This window comes from Miniopterus natalensis, chromosome 5, assembly GCF_054644295.1.
Source record: "Miniopterus natalensis isolate mMinNat1 chromosome 5, mMinNat1.hap1, whole genome shotgun sequence".
NCBI lineage: Eukaryota > Metazoa > Chordata > Mammalia > Chiroptera > Miniopteridae > Miniopterus > Miniopterus natalensis.
The window spans coordinates 25,986,401-26,004,943 of record NC_142085.1 but is presented as its reverse complement, the minus strand read 5'-3'; the positions used below and the strand labels follow the sequence as shown (position 1 = coordinate 26,004,943).

Below are 18,543 nucleotides of genomic sequence, written 5' to 3'. Positions count from 1 at the left end.
AACCAATCAACGTGTTTCTCTCACATCGATGTTCCCCACTCTCCCCCCGCCTTCCATTCACTCTGAAAAGCAATGGAAAAAAATATCCTCAGGTGAGGATTTAAAAAGAAAAAGTAAGTCACTAATTATAACAAAATGGATTGGGTTAAATTTTACCCCCCTCAGATAATCAAATGTAAAATTAGCTTAATTTGTTGATGGGCTACCCGTATTCCTCTGTACCAAATTCCTTCTATAAACTACTCAAAGAGTGTTATTTTATGTGAAAATCCTGAGACTGTGTTTCATGAGAATGTCATATTTCATCACTGTTTTATGTTTACCACAAATAAAACATTTTCCCTTACGGGTAACATAGGCAATTTTTTTTCTTTACCCTATCAAAATGCCATTTCCTATGGGATTTTTCTCCTTGAGAAATACCTCTGACGTTTTTGGATTCTAGTATATTAAAAAATTAGAATCTGAGTGGCATAATGGATATTCTTGTTGCTTTTTCGCAGTAGCGGCTGCAGAATAATTAACTATCAAAGAAAATGTTTTCATTTTCTGACAAGTCATAATCATATTGAATTAAGAAGTCGGTGCCTTTTTGTTTCTCATTCCAACCTCAGTAAATAGATAATTCACATCCAGTATTTGCATAGTGTTCAAATGAGGAAAATGAGTTTAGGATCCGCTGACTCATTTTGAAATGGAAAAGAGCTTTGGGAAAGCCCTTGAACACGTGGAAGGAGTTCGGTTAGCATTTTGCTGCTTTGCTTGGCAGAAGATATTGCTTCTGCTATCCACATGCCCAACAAGGAGTCCAATTGGACAAGAAATTTCAGGATGTTCCTTCCCAAATAGAGAAACACTTCTCCAGGGAGGAAAACCATGGCACTGGATCCAGTTTGCTTTGGGGAAGTTCTATAGCAGGGAAGAAAGCCACATCTCTCATCTGAGGAGCTCCAGCTTTTTTCTCTTCACTGAGGATGTAATAAACACATTTCTCCAACTCAGTTTCTTCTTCCTGAAGCTGGAAATAAATAATAGAGACGTTGATAAGATGTTTTGAAACCATAACCACCAACAACCTTTTTTATTTTCACTTGCAAACTTATCTCTACTCTCTTTTTAATAATCCTCTAAATTTTTATAATTAACATTTGAGATTGTGAACTTATTAACCCATCCAGCGAGGGCTGTACAGTATAATCCCAGTTCACTGACAGATTAAAAAAAAAAAGCCAGTTAGATAAATAGAAATATGTGTCTTGCATATGTAGACAAAGAAGTGGTACAGTGATTTAATTAATTAATTAATTGAGTCCTAAGTTGCTAGTGAAGAGAAGTGATTTCAGACTGATGTAGCACCCAGTCTAGAAACCGAATGTTCATTCTGTATCTAAGAAGCTCATTTTTCCTGAGGATTTATAATGTTTTATAGTGTGACTTTATACAATGGTTAGCTGTTATTCCAGATTCCTGTGGTGGAAATCAGGCAGTGACTATCCTGATTCTGAGGAAATTTCAGAAAGTGATATGGGTAATTGAGGTGCCATTAGGTTACAAGAGAGAGTCTTGGGAGTACTTCAGTGGACTGAAGACAATTAGGAGGCCCTTTGAGAGTTCCCAGAGCGAGCGGTGGTAAATGATCCCTACCTATTCATCAGCTCAGTGGAATAAGGGAAGCCTTGTTTGAGCAAAGGAGGGGGAAGAGTGGGTTTTATGTCTATCAGGACTTGAGTAAGTATCTTCACTTCCCATTTCAGGTAAAGGAACCAAAAGAGTTAACTCACGTTAAGCAGTTCCTGAAGAGTCACATAAGGACTAAGATGAGAGCTCCCTGACTGCATTTCCTCTGCCCTGTGGTGTTTAACTGTCACTCACGGCTCAGAGAGTAATAATATGCCCGAAATTCTCAATGAAAGAGAGAAGCTACCTTGAGTGAAGTTTTAGTGGACATTTCTTACAAAGCTGAATAGGCAACTCCTTTAGGTTTTTCCAGCAGTTATTCAAGTTCTCCTAGATGAAAGGATGCTCCACACGAACTCTCTTGGCCTCATTATATTCCCAGAGCGTCCCTGAACCACACCGTGGAAGAGTGGTCAGTAAAATAACTATGTTTTACAGCTTCTCGTTAAGCTTGCATCTTTCATTAGGAATTACCCAATTTAATAGATTAGGAAAAAAATGATAGTTTATTATTCAATTGTCTTTTACAATTAGATTATAAATTCTTTTCCTTGAGTTAAATATCAGGTCTAAGTTAATTTGTACCGATTAAATCAGTCGCAATTTGAGCCCCACACATGCAGCATTCATTTAGCTTCGCCCAGTTATTTTCAAAATAAACACTTTAAAAAATTACGTATGAGGTTTAATGTTAGATACAAGGCTAACAAAGGATCTGAGGTATAGACCCTGCCCTTGATGACTAGTTCTAGGTCACTCCCAATATCAGTGCTGAAATTTTATAGTTGCTGGTTTCTTCTGTTACAGTAACTGAACTGCTGTGCTCTTTCCAACTATGAGTCACAAATGTGATGAGAGCATCAGAGCCCAGGGTGTACAAGTACACCCAATACATTTGCACAAAATTCACCCTATTTGCTGAGGTTTATTACACTAAAGTCACCACTACCATATAATTTACCCTTTAGCTACATGGTGACAAAAAAGAATGCTGAAAGGAATAAAAATAAGAAGGAAGGGAAAAAACCCCACTTTTATTTTCATGCATCCAAACTAATTATGTGAGAGCTGGATGAAAGCTGAAACAAAAGATTTTCCAGAGAAGTTTGACCCTTTGTCTAACCTTAAGGTTCAACAATGACTCTTTGAGATTTGGATTACAAAATATAGCCAGGCTAACAATGACAAGTGTTGGCTTAATGAAAGGAATACTGGAATAGACTTCAAAAATCATGATCTGGGGTTCCAGTTCTGTTATTAACTAACTGTGTGATCTTGGCCAAATCTCTTAGTGCCTCCAAGACTTATATTTGATTTTCTTACTGGTAACATAAAGATGGTCTCCAAAGCACCCTTCAGAAGTAACAGGCCATGTTTCTGCTATGTGCGAAGATTCATGCTAAAAAGGCATTATGTAAACCATGACTCCTGCCTTCTGGGAGCTTAAGGCAGGCAAAGATAAAAATATAATTAGCCTAAGGACAAAGTAACAAATTGTATATAGAATAAGAATGGTTGAAATAGTTCTGATGAAAAGATTGCTTCTAGCCGAGGTGATCAGAGAAGGCTTCCAAGAGGAGGTGATGTTTATGTTAAAGCATGGGGTTGGGTAATACTTAGCTAGACAGAGAGAATGAGAGCAATACCCCAGCCCAGCAGAATGGCATGGAAATGGGCAAAGATTTAGGAAGGCACGCCTGTTTTCAGAGCTCAGAATACACCAGTATGATTAGAATGAAGGGTTCTTGATATTGCATAAAGGAATATAGAGCTGGAAATATAAATAGCTTCCAACTACAATGAAAATAATTTTTGTATACTACTAGACAGCTGACAAAAGTCTTTGACCTAACATTATTTTATTTGAACACCTTAGGAGGATATCTGCTATGAGCCCTCTCGTTTTTTCCTTTTTTAAATTAAATGTATTGGGGTGACAACGGTTAATAGGATCATATAGGTTTCAGGCGTAGATTTCTGTGTTACAAGATCTGTATATTGCACTGTGTGCCCACCATCCAAAGTCAAATCATCTTCTGTCACCATATGAGCCCTTTTAAGAGAAGCAAAAATTGCCTTTTTATTTCTTTTCCAGCACTATAGCAAGACAGCCTGATTACTCTTTTTTTCACTCTGAAGGAAAATGAAGAGTCACAGCCTCTGCTGTAGAGGGCCTGGGAAAATGGCTCACTGTGGGCCTTCTGGTCACTCTGAGGCTGCACTTTTGCAGGGTACCATGTTTTTCAGGTCCAGTGCACAAGCATCACTGGGTTATATTTTGACTGCAGACACCATATGTTCAGGGATTTGTGACAACCTGCTCATGTGTTCAGTGCTCATTATAAATCCTCACGCAAAGTATAATAAATTTGCAGGTAAATCATTATGTACAAGGCCATTTTTATCAGCTATGAAATACATTACATTTTTATAAAGTATTTGAGATGTGTGTGTCTATATTTAAACTCCTTCCCTGAAAATTCCTGTTCCACAATAATTATTCTAGAAGTTCACACCCTCCTCGCATTCTCAAGCCTACTTCCTCACCCTCTGCCAGTGATCTTTGTTTCTTAACTCACAGAGAACATCAGTGCCATCCATTAATAGCACCTTAAACTTCTTGCCCTTAAAAACTAAGTGGCATCTTAAACTTCCCTCCCAGACCAATGAAAAATTCACCTGTTCTTCATGCTAATATTTTATGCTTATGTTGTACATTCCTTTTCTTGTCTTCTGGGAGGTGCTGTTCCATTAGTTCTCCCCTCTTATCTTCTATCGCACCTCTCTGTGGGCTCCTTTCCCTTATATATAAGCATCATACATGCTTCCTTTTGAAAACAAGAATACAAAACCTCTCTATACCACCAGCTCTTCTCTTGGCAGAAGTTTATTACACTTAAGAGAAATTTCCTGAAAAAGGCTGTTTATTTGTTACTTCCTATTTCTCACCTCTCATTCATTCCTCACCTTAGTATAATCTGACTTCTGCAGCTACTACTTAAAGTCACTTAGCTACCCAGTGATTTCTAAACTGCTAAATCAAATATTTTCGTCTTTATCACAATTGGCCTATCTTATATTTGACACTGGTGGCCGCTGATTGCTCCTTGAAACTTTCTCCCAGGTTTTCGGACAATACTTTCTTTATTACCCACCCCATCCCCCTTTTCTGGCCATTGCTCCCTCTGTTCCCATACGGGGTCTTTTTCCTACTTAGATGTAGATATTCCCAAGGTACTGCCTTAGGCCTAATTGTTTAAAACGGCTTTATTGAGATATAATTCACATACTATACAGTTCACCCTTTTAAACTATATTCACTGGTTTTTAGTATATTCACAAGGCTGTGCCACCATCACACAATTTAATGTTAGAACATTTCATTACCCTCCAAAAGAAACTCCGCACTCTTATCAGTCACTCCCCACTTACCTTCCCCTTCAACCCACAACCCTAGGCAACCACTAATCTACTTTTTGTCTTAATAGATTTGTTGGGTTTCATTTTAGCTCACACTGTTCAAACTTTACTTGTGCATCATACTTACTGTTTTAGGTTGCCCCCATATAGTGGTTACTTAGAAATCCATATCCCAAATTCAACTTCATCTTGACCTTCAGATACAGAGAGTCAATTGCTTTCTCCTCATATTCACATGATGTATCATGGGTACCTCAGACTGAATGCTGAACTCATCAGTCCCTCAGCATACGTACCCCTGGTTTGGAGAATGATAGTACTCCCTCTACCCCCTACAATTGCTCAAACGAAGAATCTGAAAGATGTGACAGACAAGTTCCTTATCTATCTTGCCCTGTCTTCTCTTTAAAATATCTCTGGGGTCTGCCTTCCTTACTATGCCTATTGCGGCTATCTTGGCTCAGGCCCTAAAATAAAACTCCAGACAGATCTCCTTGCTTCCCCATCCCCAATCCATACACAATAATTTTATAAGGATTATTCTAAAATATAAATTAATTAAAATTTTTATCACTTATGGAGACATTCAGATTCAAGTCATCTCAACATGAAATTGCTTACGAATAAACAGGGATCTATAGTCTCTTATAGCAAGAGGTCTAGAGATGCTGCTGGCTTTGCTTGAGCCACTCTACTGTGTCATTGCTAGTGTATTTGGGATAATGCTGGCATTTCCCTCATGGTCGCAGAATGGCTGGCACAGCTCCAGACATCATGCCCAAATTCAAGAAGGGAGAGAGGGGAAGGAGCAGAGCCAGCCAAGGAAGGCTACTCATCAGAAAATCAAAATCTTTGCTAGAAGCCTTTCCAGTTAGATTTCTTCTTACACTTGACAGGTCAGAACTGTGTCACAAGGCCATCTCTCACACTGAGTGAAGCTTGGGACACAAGCTTTTATTTTTTCCAAGCGCCTGCAGTGGAGGTAGGCAAGAAAGAAAAGGCTGGTTAAACGATTTTCCTCTCCTACTTAAAGTCCCTCAGTGGTTTCCCACTTCCTTCAAGGTAATGAAGGACAACCTTCTTAATGTAACATCAGAGGGATCCCTGTATTGATGTCCTTGTGATAGTTCTGGCCTAACCATTTGTCCACACTTGTAATTCTCCAAGCAGACCATGACCTTTTAGGATTATTGTTTTTGTCCATTGCATTTCCAACAGAGAAAGCCTCTCTTTCTCTTCCTTTCCTCTCTTTGCCCACTCACCCCTAACAACAACAACAACAAAATACCTGGGCACAGAAGACTAACTCCGGCTCTTCCTTTAAAACCTGGTTCATAAACAGGGATCTATAGTCTCCTCCAGGAAACTTTCTGAGCTCGCTCCTCATAATCATAATTGAAGTTTTTGTTTGTCTTTCCTACAAGATTGTATCTGGAAGGTAGTGTAAATCTCTAGTTTAAAAACTGGCACAGAGTGAAGCTTAGTAAATGTTCCCTGAATGAATGAATATTTGACATTTTCTACAAGTTAGCTTAATTTTCAATTCTCATGGATTCTGTAACTTTCTAAATATTCCTGTATCCCTCTTTTACTTAAAGGGAAAGAGACAGATGCTTTTCATTTTTTACTTCAGACATACAGTTATCTATTAGTTAACATCCTGTGGTTACTTAGAAAATGCACAGATTCAGGCACTTTTAAAAATGAGTTGAAAATATTCCCTGATATTTTTTATTCATTGTTGAAGAGGTCTTCATACTTTGATGTGAGAGTTTTGAACAAAAGTTTTAATATTTAGTGTTTTCATTTTAGTTTGTAATCTGAAAAAGTTAATGTAAATGTATTCTGAATTATCTTGTAACCAACTTACCTTGTCACCAGTATTGTCACCCAATTCCAATGCTTGAATTTTTGTTTTGTTTACAATCACATTGGTATCAAGCGGTATTGTTTCAGTTGTCCTGATCTTAAGAAAAAAGGTCAGGGGCAATTTTAATGTGTAATTTATGCATTCATGGCTGGTGAGGGTCAAATGGTGTGCTTTGGTAATCTTTGTTCAACTAGTTTTGAGAAATGCGGTGGTGAATTTGAATAGAGACCATCAGAAATACCAACTATCAAGGTAAATAGAAAATACTATTTTATTCCTCTTAATTTAAAAAATACATACAATTTTTAAAGCACAAATTATAACATTATCTTGTGGGGTTTATGATATACATATTCTATAATTATAGAATATAATCTATATACATATAATATAAATATATATATTTGACAACTATACTGTCGAGAAATACAGGGGGATAAATGAACTCCCTATATGCTTGCAAGGTTTCTACATTTTATATGAAGTGGTGTATTAATTCTAAGTACAATAAAAGGTTAAAGATGCATATATATATATATTTTTTTTTAAACATATCTTTATTGATTTCAGAGAGAGGAAAGGAGGGGGAGAGAGAGAGATAGAAACATCAATGATGAGAGAGTCATTGATCGAGCCCGCAACCCGGGCATGTGCCCTGACCGGGAATCAAACCCTGATCGCCTGGATCCTAGGTTGACGCTCAGCCGCTGAGCCACGCCCGGCTGGGCATAAGATGCATATTTTAATTCCAAGAGCAACCAAAAAAAAAAATGTATAATAGATAAATCCAAATTTAATTCTAAGAAATATCGAAATGATCTAAAGAAGGAAGGAGTCCTGCCGGCGTGGCTCAGCGATTGAGCATCGACCTAGAATCCAGGAGATCAGGGTTCAATTTCTGGTCAGGGCACATGCCCGGGTTGCGGGCTCGATCCCCAGTCGGGGGAGTGCAGGAGGCAGCCGATCAATGACTCTCTCATCATTGATGTTTCTATCTCTCTCTCCCTCTCCTTTCCTCTCTCTGAAACCAATAATGGCATATTTTTTTAAAAAGCAAAAAAAGAAGGAAGAACAAGGGAACAAAAAACAGAGGGATGGACTGAAAATAAGATGGTAGACCTAAATCCAATCATATCAATAATTACTCTATATATGTATTTGCTTTGTAACAATTACACCATCAAAATGGCATCCAGAAAAAAAAAAGGCAACAAATATTGTCTTTCTCAGCCCGTTGTAAGTCTCCGTCATTTGGCTGAGCTAAGCTGAGCAAGCCTTTACCTAAAACGTTTCTTCTCATTATGGAAGTCTGGAGCCCAGGTTGCTCATCCCAACAAGCCTGAATTAGTAGAGATTAAGGTTATTCTTTGGTGAAAATTTTTGAGTAAATGTGAAAAGCTAGAAGAAGGCATTAGAAACAACATCATATCTATAACATATCAGTGTATTTTAAATAATTGGTACAAAATCAGAAAAAGCAGTTTAATTTCAGTTTCTGTTTGGTGTTCATAAAGGTTTTTCTTTGTAAAATTATTCTCTAATGTGAAATAAGACTGTAGTGTACTTGAAAGTAACATCCAGGCAACTCCAAGATTCTGTGGTGAGGAGAGACAAGTGAATGTAGCTCTGTAATTGCTGTTTAAAGACTATGATTTTAGCCTCAATATGCATGTCACCTTGCTCATGCCCAATCAGTTTCTTGTAGTTAATAATATTGTATTGCTATTACAACATATCTTCAAAGTCTTAAATGTTAAAGTCTTTTAAACTAAGGCTTGTGTGTAGACATACTATATTCCAGGAATTTTACATATTATTAGGCAGAACTATTATACTGTGGGTAAAATTCCTTTATTTAGCAGTCAGGAATTTTACATGGAGATTTGGTTGGTTATTGACTGATTTTTAAAAAATATATTTTATTGAGCAACTACTAACTATATAGACTACACATGCTGCAGAATATTAGTGCTGCATAAAACATACATAGATTATCGGCCCATTGAAAGCATCATCCTCTTAAATTCCACTTTTATTTTTTATTTATATTCATGCTACATTATATAGTAATAGACTGAACACTCCAATTAAGAGACAGAGATAATCAGAATGAATAAATAGCAAGATCCGTCTGACTATATACTATTTATAAAAGATGCACTTGAAGATGCAGTTAGATTGAAAGTGAATGAATGGAAAAACATCAATGATGCAAAGAATAAGCATGAGAAGATTGGCATGGCTCTGTTCAAATCAGATAAAATAGATAACAAGGTAAATAGTATTAACAGAGATAAACAGGGATTTCCACTATGCTAAAAGGGCGAATTGTTCAGGAAGACATAACCGTAAATGTGTATGCACCAAATAACAGAGCCTCAAAACGCAAAATTTAAACATTGTCAAAATTAAAAGGAGAAATAGACAATTCTGTAATTATAGTTGATGATTTTAACATTCTCTCAGAGATTGATAGAACATCTGCACAGAAAATTAGTGAAAATATAGGTGATCTTAATGACCCTCAACTGTCCTGACCTAACTGATATTAATAGAACATTTTACTTACATGATGCATTTACAAAGACAGAATATATTCTGGGTCATAAAACAAGTCACAATAAACTTAAATTTAAGAGGATTGAAATCATACAGTATATTCTTAATTATGATACAAATTAGGAATCAATAACAATAATATCTCTAGGAAAATCTCAAACATTTGGAAATTAAATAACATGCTTCTAAATAATTCATGCATCAAAAAGAAACCACAGAAGGCAAAGGAAACACAAAGTAGATGGAAGGAAAGAATAAAGATAAAAGCAGACATTGATGAAATAGAGAAGAAAACATACAATAGAAAAAATTAACTGAGCCAAAGTTGATTCTTTGAAAAGATCAACAAAGTTTATAAACATTAAGCTAGGCTGATCAAGAAAAAAACCCCCACACAAATCACTGGTATGACACATGGAAGAGGTTATAATTATAGAACCCACAGACAGTAAAAAGATTAGAGAATATTCTGTGCGACTTTATGTCAAAAATTTGGCAAGTTACATGAAATGGACAAATACTATCTATAATTCTCTAGTTATCCATCCACTCATCCTTCCAACCCATGCATATGTCTTAGAATTGCTCTAACTCCCAAGTCTTGAATTCTAAAATAGCTCTCTTTGATCACACACCTGCCTGTCTGCACCTCCTTATGAGTTCTTAGTGAGTTCTTCCTTACAGCCTCAGGACCTCAGGTCCTAAATCTTGGGTTTGAGCCTGCCTGCACTTTCTGACTTAACTTCACTTGCCTTTCTGCTTAGTATAGACCCTTAATCAACTGTATAGAGAAGCTTTCACTGTTATTCTCACTTTGCTCATGCAGTTAGTTCCTCTGCCACAGTGACTTTGACAGTTCCCAGACCTGAGTCCAACTCGTCGACTGCATTCTTGTGCCTAGGAGACTTATCCTTAAATCCCCAATTCTGGGGATTGGCAGTTTGGGCTATGCCCAGATGGGCAGTTGTTCTGGGCTGAGTCAGGCTTGGCCCCTCACAGCTGGAACTCCCTCATGTGTCTCTGGTCAGCTTCTGGCTGACTCTGTTTTCCTCTCCTTGGCCTGTCTTTTTCCAGCAAGCCAACCCAGGTTGGTTCACATGTTGTTAGAATCCGGTTCCAAAAGCAGCAAGAGTGGAAGTGCACAAGGCTTCTTGAGGTCTGGGTTCTGAACTCTTACAGTAGCTCTGCTCACACACTGTTTTGAACTAAGCAAGTCTCAGAGAATGGAGAAAATAAAAATCCTGATGGGAGAAGTTGCATAGTACTGTGGGCACTTTTGCAATGTATCATAGATAATTTTTAGATTTACCTCTAGTTTGCTGCTGTCTGCTGTCCCCAAAGCACTCACTTTAAGATTTTTCTGCCCCACAAAACCACTAATCTGCTTTCAGTGTCTGTAGAGTTGCCCTTTCTGGACATTGCAATAAGTGGAATCATGTAATATGTAGCCCTTTGCATCTGGCGTCTTTCATGTAGGTTAATAATTTTCAGGTTCATCCATGTTGTAATATGTATCATACTGTAGCATGTGTCAGTAGTTTGTTCATTTTTATTGCTGAATAGTATTCCATTCTATAAGTATACCACATTTTGTTTATCCATTCGCCAGTTGATGGACATTGGATTCCCCACCACCAATTTTTAGCTATTAAAAATAATGCTCCAATGAATATTTGTTTCAAATTTTTGTGTGGAGGTATATTTTCATTTATCTTGGCCAGATACCCAGAATAGAATTGATAGCTTATATTGTAAGTTTGTTTAATTTTTAAAGAAATTGTCAAACTGTTTCCCAAAGTGACTGTATGTACCATTTAACATTCTCACTAGCAATGCGTGAGAGTTCTAATTTCTCCACACCTTTGGTAAAACTTGTTATTGTCTGTCTCTGATTATAGCGATTCTAGTGGATCTGAAGTGGAATCTCTAGTTTTAATTTGCTTTTCCTTAATGAATAATGATTTTGAGCAGGTTTTCATGTGCTAATTAGCAATTCATAGATCTTTGGTGAAGTATCCCAATATTTGCCCATTTAAATTTTAATTTAATTTTTTACTTTATTAAAATACTGAGCTTATTCCATATATACATTTTTGTCTCCAGACCAGTTCCATTTGTCTGACCACCATTACTACTACAGTGTATGTCCTATCACAGCATTGCATACATACCAACCAAGGGTGGAGTTCCAGCTTTAAAAGCTATACAGGCATTTTGGAACAACAGCAATGGAACCTAGACAACATTTAACAGACACAATAGGACAAGTTCTCACTCTGCATTATAAAAAGGACAGCCAGATATCAACTGTTAAGAAATGAAATAAGGTGGAAAATATTAACAGTTCAAATTGTTTTCTTCAAGAGACGTCCTTCACTGCCAGAGATCTTGAATAGCCTCTGGGTCAGTTATCTGGAGCAGTTCTCATGATTGATGACTTCAGCTTCTACTTTGGGATAATAACCACCTTTTTGTATACTTGTTTGCATTTTTGCTTTAATGTTATCTACAGAACTAGGTTCTTTCAGTGTTTTAGGATTATTTTTCTGTTGTTGAAAGATTTTTGACCTTTTGATCTTGGTGCAAATGGTTTTAAGTCTTTTTCATTCTGGTTTGATGTTTGTGCATTTTTGGCTGGAGTAATCGTATAGATTTCTTCCTTGGAGCTTTTTCGTTAGCTTCCTCCTCATCAAAGTCATCATCTTCATTATCACCACCTTCAGCAGCAGCAAGTTTTTCTTTTTTTCTGTGGAAACTTGCTACCACTTCCAGGGGCAGATCACTTTCCAGATATACAGAGTGTCCCGAAAAACTGCACACACGCTTCCTTTATAATTATTCAAAGTGTGTGTATACATTTTTGGGGAACACTCTATACTTAGGGCTTTCACTCTCCTCATCTTCTTCTTCTGACTCTGCATCCCCCCCCCCCCCAGCTAAATGTTGTCCATTAAAGTGTGCGGTCCCTGAACCACACAACAACCATAAGACTATATGTTATTTCAAAGCCCCCAGGGAAACCGCTGCTTTACAGACATTTTCAGAGTTGCCAGTGTTCCTGTCATTGGACTGCCTTCATAATTCATTGCCTCTGCTCAATAATATGCAATTCACCCTTTGCACCAGCCCCTAAACAGACCATTCTTTTTTTTTTTTTTTGACAATTGTTTAGCTTTTATTTCATAATCATGAACTTAACTCTGCAATCCAGCTAGACTTGGAGAAGGTGTAAGGAAAATATGGAACCCAATGAACTGCGGAGAGATTACAGAACATTCCAAGCAGATGGGGGTGAAGGGGTGCTCTCCTGAGCTACAGAAGGAATGGTTTGATAGTTAAGATGAAACACAAGTCAAATTGATTAGAGTTGTCCACAGTCAGCAATGGTGACCTTCTTGCTGGGCTTGCCATTCTTGGACCCCAAGCCCTCGATGGTCTTCACAATATCCATGCCTCCTTTCACCTGGCGGAAGACCACATGCTAGCCATCCAACCAGTCTGTCTTGGCACTGCAGATGAAAAACTGGGAGCCGTTTGTGTTAGGTCCTGCATTTGCCATGGACAAGATGCCAGGTCCCTTATGCTTCAGGAGGAAATTCTCATCTTCAAATTTTTCCCCATAGATGGACTTGCCTCCTGTGCCATTGTGGCATGTGAAGTCACCACCCTCGCACATAAATCCTGGAATAATTCTGTGAAAGCAGGAACCTTTATAACCAAATCTTTTCTCCCCAGTGCTCAGAGCACGAAAGTTTTCTGCTGTCCTTGGAACTTCTGCTGCAAACGGCTCGAAGGAGACGCGGCCCAAGGGCCTGCCGTCGACTGCGATGTCGAAGAACACGACGGGGTTCGCCATGGCTGGTCACAGGCGGCTCCGGGGTGGTGGTGTTTGCAAAGTCTAAACAGACCATTCTTAAAGACGACTGGTGCTCATTTTCATCATTACCCATCTCAAAGTGATCATTTCTGTCAGCCTTTAGTTCACAACCACAATGATAGTTCTAGGGTGTCAGGGAGCTCATGTCCATGTCCTCTGAATCTTCCATGGGGTGTTGGCACACACTTAGGTGGGAGAGAAGGCGGGTGGAACAGAATCGCACCAGGGCTAAAACTTTGCCCTTTTTAAATTGGGCACTGTGTCTTTTTATTGAGTTGTAAGAGTTTGTTATATATTCTGGATACAAGTTCTTTAACAGGCATGTGATTTACAAAGGTTTTCTTATGTTGTAGTTTGTCTTTTCATTTACTTAATGGTATCTTGTTAAGTGCAAAAGTTTTAAATATTTATTGAGTCCAATTTATCAGTTATTTTTCTTTATGGATTGTGTTCTTTGGTTGTCATATCTAAAAGCTCATTGCCTCAACAAAGGTCATCAAAAATGTTCTGCTGTGTGTTTTTTTTCTAGAAATTTTACAGTTTTGGTTTTTACATTTAGCCTGTGATCCATTTCGAGTTTTTCTTTATCCTCTGTGTTTGTGAATTATTGGTATTCTTGTTAAATACTTGATGGAGTTCATCAGTGAAATAATTTGAGGCTGGTGTTTTCTTTGCGGGAATATTTTGTTATCAACTTAAAATGTAAGTTTTCAACCTCTGTACTTTTTATATGTCTTTTCAGATTTTCTATTTCTTCTTGAGTCACTTTGGTAATTTGTGTCTTTCTAGGAATTTATTTCATCTAAATTTTCTAATTCGTTGGCCTAATAGTATTCCCATTTACCCCTTTTAATTTCTGTATGGTTTGTAGTACTTTCAGATTCCTTTTTGTTTGACTGGTTATAAAACTGGGGTTTTTGTCATCCTGTCCTGTTGCACACTTCTGTGACTGCGCTTTTGTTCAGGGCCAAGTGGTAGGAAGAAAGAGGGAGAATATAAAGTGATGGGAGTTTGTCCCACTCTCTTGGGATCAGAAGAAGGTTCCCTCTTCCCTTGGGACTTCTTATGTCATTGCCTGTGGGACTGCTCGAAGGCTGGGGCTTAAGAGACTCAGAGAAGAGAAAAAAAGGAGGCTTTCTGCACTCTAAGTCTTAAGCATCCCCTTTCTCACCCCTCCAGCCAGGTGAGGGTGCTTCTCCTGGAGCCCTCTCTGTCGGAGCCTCGGCACCCACCCAGTTTGGGGTTTCAGGTGCGTTACTGCCTTGTTTTCAGTGCGGGGGATACTGTAGGTAAAGACGGCAAACTCACCACTGGTTTAAATTCTGGCCTTTTGAAAGCTTCAAGTCCATTGTTACTATTTACTTTCCAGAATCCTCAAACGGCTGCTCAGTGCATTCGCTTCAGTTGTGTAATTGTGTTGAGTGGGAGACATTTTATTTTATTGTGTCTAGAACCATGATCTGATTTTGATTAGTCTGTCCCGCCCTCTGCCATCAGCCCATTACTTTTCTCTCTTTACTTATTTACCTTTTGGAAAATCTAGTAGCATTTTGCCATCTAGTAAAGTAATATGATGCTGGGAGACATGTGTATTGCTACTCATAACTCATGCAATACCGAAGATTCCATTTATTTAATTATTATACAGAACTTTCAGAAATCTAACCTCAATACACTTTCATTGAAAAAATAGTTTCCTTTTTTTTCCTGTCCCATATTTTCCAGATTTTCTGGATTTCCCTTCCATTTCTGAAAACCAAATAAATTGAGATTACAGAACTACCTGCAGATTTTACAGAAAACAATCTACATTTAATCATGATTGATGCTATTTACAAAGAGGGTAGATTTTTCACATTAAGAAGTAGCCCATTAACAAGTTTTAAATAACTAGCTGACCAACTCTGGAGAATCATTAACAAATGTTAAATAAGTAAGTTTTTGCCACTGCCACTCTGCAGTGAGCGACGTGCCTCTTGTTTTAAAGCTACTGTAGGGTGCCCCAAAGGAATCCCAGATATATTTGGGAAGATGGGGTGAAATTGTCTAGCTTTTTAAAAGTGATGCATTATAGCCTGGTTGAGCATCGACCTATGATCCAGGAGATCTTGGTTCGATTCCCAGTCAGGACACATGCCTGGGTTGTGGGCTTGATCCCCAGTAGGGGGCATGTAGGAGGCAGCCGATCAATGACTCTCATCATTGATGCTTCTATATCTCTCTCTCCCTCTCTCTAAAATTAATAAAGACATATATATATATATATATTTTTTTTTTTTTAATGATGCAGTATAATAGAAGTTTGCAGTACAAATAAAAACTTAAACATTTTTTAAATTCAATAATAATGTGGTTTAATTTCTACTCTTCTGAAGCCCTTGTGCAGGATCTTAACCTTTGGAGGGCATTCTGAGAATCTGATGAAAGCTATGGTCTGCATCTCTAGAAATATTAGAGATACAAAGACATATACTTTGCATATACTTTCAAGTGCCTGCCCTCTTAATGCTCATCTGTGGATTCTCAAGGCAGAGGTAGATCCCAGTTGAGAACTCCCACAGTAAAATGACGAGATATCTTTGTCCAAGTAGGATTGAGATAATTTTTTAAGTTAATTTTATTGGGGTCACATGGGTTAATAGGATCATATAGGTTTCAGGTGTAAATTTCTATGTAAGATCTGTGTATTGCACTGTGTGCCCATCACCCAAAGTCAAATCTTCTTCTGTCACCACCTATGGGCCCCCTTCACCCCCCACCTCATTACCCTCTTCCCTCTGGCAACCACCACACTGCTGTTTGTGTCCACGAGTTTTAATTTTATATCTCACATATGAGTGACACCATATGGTTCTTAGCTTTTTCTGAAAATCTCTACTAGGTGAAAATTTGTCTTGGGTAATGCCTTTGGCAGGGCAGACTGAGCATTAGTTCTCACCACGGTTCAGGTGTGACATGTAGATAACGTTCTGTAAATTACCTGTGATACTTAGAGAAATAGTAATTCACAGTCATCCCTAATGCACAGCCTACAAGTTGAAACTCCAGCCCAGATCTTCTTCCTGCAGCATGGGAGGTTCCCTTTGGGCAGATATGCTCCAAGTTCATTTGTTTTGTTTTAACTGTGAAGAAATGCATATTCAGGAATAGGAGCTATTTCTCAGACTTCCTTCATCAAACTGCAGTGATAAGGCCCTGTGACAAGCCAAATGGTACAGTGGACAGGATCCTGACCAAGCAAGTGGTGTGGTGGAGAGGATCCTGATTTAATGTTAAAAGACCTGAGATCAAACCCTGTTGCTTAGCTTACCTTGGGTCAATCACTTAATATCCCTGAGGCTTATTTTCTCTTTTGGTAGACTAGAAATAGTAATAATACCTGTTCTGTGTTTTTATAGATCATTACGACAATTAGTGAAAATAATAAATCTCATTTTTAAAAATACATAAGCCTATTGAATTGAAAGATAAAGGGACACATAGCATAATAGCTCTAATAGAATGGAACCTTCATTCATTTGCCATGCATTTATTCATTAGCAAATACCTATAATCTAACATGCACAGGGCATCTTCAATTTCCCTAAGCCTCTAGTTGGAGATATGGCCCTTCTGTCTCTCTAGTACTTTTAAGAATCTCTTTATCTTGTGCAGAAAAGAGAGAATAAAAGGAAGTTTAGTGATAGACTGAGGAAGTCAGATGATTTGCGTAATACTTACGTTGGAAAAATCAGTATAGTAGAGTAGTTTATATTAGCTCTTAAAATGATAGTCAAAGGAAGCAGGGTAATTTTAAGCTTTTCAGAAAATTGTCAGATCTCATCCTGCCCCACATCCTGTCCTGGAGATGACCTAGTTATGCAGAAATGACACTAGCTGCCATTTTCTGAGAGCTTTCCTATCTTTACATACGTCCTATCTCATTTAATCATCACTCGCCTAAGGTCACATGGATCCCAGAGCTGAAATTTCAACCCTGGTCCTTTTTCCTGCACAGTACAAGCTCCCAGCTCCCTGGGAGCAGGGAAGTGAGGCTGAATTACAACAAGCTGAACTGGCATTTGCCTTTTCTAAAGTTCATAAGGATCAGTGTTAATTTACATTCTTTAACCTTGAAAAAGCTCAGAATAACCTTTGGGCTTGCTTTTCAAGACGTAGAGATAGTGGTGATTGCCGTTTCAAAGCAGGGTAGGGACTAGATGGAATCGAGTTATAGCTTTAAGAAACAAGGTTCTCTGAGCTCCACTTTTTAATTTTTGAAATCCTTAAAAAAATGAATCTGCATTATTTAGTCTATTTTCTGAGAGTTCCTTTTTCAAGCATATGGGAATGTACATTTCTGAGTTGTTAGAAAATGTGAAGCAATGTGATTACTATAACATGGAAATACAGTGTATTTTCTTTATTATTATCAGAAGGAAAAATAGGCTGGCGTTTTCCACAGGTGCAGTGCATTTGTTGGGCTGAATGCCCCTCGGTCTGCTGCAGCCTGCTGCTTACATTACCTACCCCTGTGGCAGAACAGAAGAACCAAAGACAATTTTAAACAACATTCCTGGTTGTCCAGACTGTCTTAAAATATTTAGAATGCCTCGCTCTATGTCTGAATAGTATGCTGTGCTGGGTGGGAGGTAAAACTGGGAAATTCTGGCTGGCTACTGCTATATACAATTTCTCCAGAAACTGCAAGAAAATAATGGACTCAAGCATGCCTTGAGCAGTTCTCTGAGAAACTATGGCAACGGGCCTTTTAATTAAAGCTGAAGTAGTATGTGTAGCTTAGAAAAACAGAGAGATCCTGCCAACTGATAAGGGGAGTGTATGGGAATAATCCAGAAAACTAAAAAAGATTTTTTTTTAGATATATTTGGTAACTTAATTATCTATATTGTTCAAAGAATCAGGAAACGTTTTTCTTTTTAATTCAATTTATTGGGGTGACATTGATTAATAAAATTATGTAGGTTTCAGGTGTACAATTCTATAATACGTTATCTGTATATCATACTGTGTTCACCACCCCATGTCAGGTTTCCTTCTATCTCCATTTATCCCCCTTACACCCTCGTCTACCTCCCTGCAAAGACACTCTTTTAATGGATATCAATATGTGCCTTTGGAATATAACATTTTTTAAAAG

The 18,543-nt window shown here is 37.9% G+C and overlaps 1 protein-coding gene and 2 pseudogenes across 2 annotated transcripts in view; 1 reads left to right on the top strand and 2 right to left on the bottom strand.

Moving 5' to 3' along the window:
• DST (dystonin) overlaps positions 1 to 18,543 on the top strand; it is a 399,279-nt gene that overhangs the window by 3,502 nt on the left and 377,234 nt on the right. The gene's annotated exons all lie outside the window — the stretch shown is intronic.
• On the bottom strand, positions 11,864 to 13,572 carry LOC148093062 (nucleophosmin-like; annotated as a pseudogene).
• LOC107525156 (peptidyl-prolyl cis-trans isomerase A pseudogene) lies at positions 12,668 to 13,416 on the bottom strand (annotated as a pseudogene).